This window comes from Prunus mume, linkage group LG2 (genome assembly GCF_029339155.1).
Source record: "Prunus mume cultivar Tortuosa linkage group LG2, ASM2933915v1, whole genome shotgun sequence".
NCBI lineage: Eukaryota > Viridiplantae > Streptophyta > Magnoliopsida > Rosales > Rosaceae > Prunus > Prunus mume.
In genome coordinates this window covers 6133608-6135707 of record NC_142699.1, presented here as the reverse complement: position 1 = coordinate 6135707, position 2100 = coordinate 6133608, and positions in this window count along the sequence as shown.

Sequence of the window (2100 nt, the reverse complement as noted above, 5' to 3'; positions counted from 1 at the left end):
TTTAATCATTTCTTCTCAATTCAGTTCCTCTAATCCGATTAGGATTAGTAAACATGCCACAATATGATATTTTCTTGAACTGTGAAATTAATCCATTTATTTATGTCACGTCTCTCTCTCTCTCTATCTCTCTCTCCTCTCTTTCTCGAATCCCTTAACAATAAGGAATTGAATTGCAGCATACCTGAAACTAAAAGGAACCAGCCAGCTCATCAACCATAAAAGCCTCCCAGCCGTGAGAATCACCATTCCATTGTTCCGATATCTAAGTTTATTTATTTGTTTTTTTAAAACTGAATCTTATCTCTCGGTATTTCTTATCTCATGGCTAAATCGGAAAACCCCGTCCTCAATGAATTCTGTGCTGCCGCCGCGCAGTCCCGCCGGCTCCGCATCCGCTTCAAGGGCCCCGCCCCCTGTCCTGTGCCGGACCCCAACGCCGGCCAATGCTTGAAACAGAGCGTTAATGCTTGTAAAAGCTTCAATAGAAACAGAATTGTCGACAATGGTAAGAAACTTCATTTCTCCAATCTGTGGAATTTAGGTGCCCTTTTTGAATCTGGTTTCATGACCCTTACGCACTTTGTTATTGGTGACTAGAATTAACGGTTAAGTTAATAGGAATTTTCATATGTTAATGGGTCTTATTAAAAATTTGGTAGTCATGGTCAGGAAGAAACTGTCTGTATGTTCATTGCTGCTGCTGAAAATCACTTGCGTTGTGCGATCGTTTTATGAGTTTTGAACTCTTGGTAAACCGTTTACCAGTTCAAGCTTTTCCATTAGATTGATGCTTTAATTGTTATTGCTTATGTGCTGGGTGGACTACTTGTAGTTTTCGTTTCCCAATGTATGCAGAACTATTTTTATTTTGATGCCCAATGTAGTTAGACTCTTGTTTTATGAATCTTGCAGGAATTCAGAAATCTAGTGATGCTAAACATGTTGCTAGATCTGCAAAGATACCCGAGTTCAGCACCAATACTCTTATGAGCTCTAAGCATGACAATGGTTCCATGAAGCTTTTATCTGGATTTGTTGAGCAGAACCAATTCAAAGCCAACACTTATGCAGGTTTGTTTAGATTACACAATTTCTATTCCTAGAGTTGAAAACAGATTAGAATTCACACTTTCTATCCCTTCTAGAGATAAATAGTTTTAGGAACATTCATGATCTAGGCCTCATTTCTTTATAAATTTTTCGGACCTGTTTCCAAATTTAGATTTAGGTTGTTGATTAGCCGGTGTATTTGTTGAATACAATTGTCTGGTGAAGGTTTACTTACTGTCATCCATAGTTCCATACCTTGCATTCTGCAATATACCTTAACATTTTGGTGAAACAACAAAAACTTTCCAAAACTATAGAGGATTGGAAACAGCATTTTAGTGAACAAGGATGCATCAACTCGAAAACCATGTTAATCAGTGTGTACATACTTCATACACAACTTTGAAACTGGGGCTCCTTGCCGAGCTCTATAATCTTTGGGAGGCAGGAAACACTAGCGTCTAGCTAGGTAGGTACCTCTGGGGTTTCAAACCTCAGCCCACATGAGAGCAAACATGCACCTGACCATTCCGACTAACCATCCATTGGTATCATCACCATATCTAGAAACAAGAATAAACAAGTTTTATCTCTATTCTCTTTCTTAAGAAAACAATGTGGTGGAAAAGGACTTTCTTTCAGGTACATTATGTTCTTTAAGTCTTAGACCTGTAAAAATTACCCAAAGACGAGCCCGTACCTATTTTTTGGGCTATGGGCAAGCCCGACCCGGTATTATGGGCGGGCTTAGCCCGGCCTGTTGTCTAAACTGTAGGGCTTGGGCCTTAACTTTTAAGCCCATGGGCAGCCGGACGTGGCCTGGCCTGATAATTAAGTTAATATATATTATAATATGTTAATAAAATAAGCGTACATAAATCAGCTCTTCATTGAACTATAAAATTTAAAAGAAACTAATGACCTATTTAATAGTAATATTAATTATCATTCTATTTTATATTATTATAACACTAAACTAGTTTTAATTATGATTGCATTTAATTTGTTATTAGTGGCCCATTTGATAGGGCCACATAGGCTCGGTCC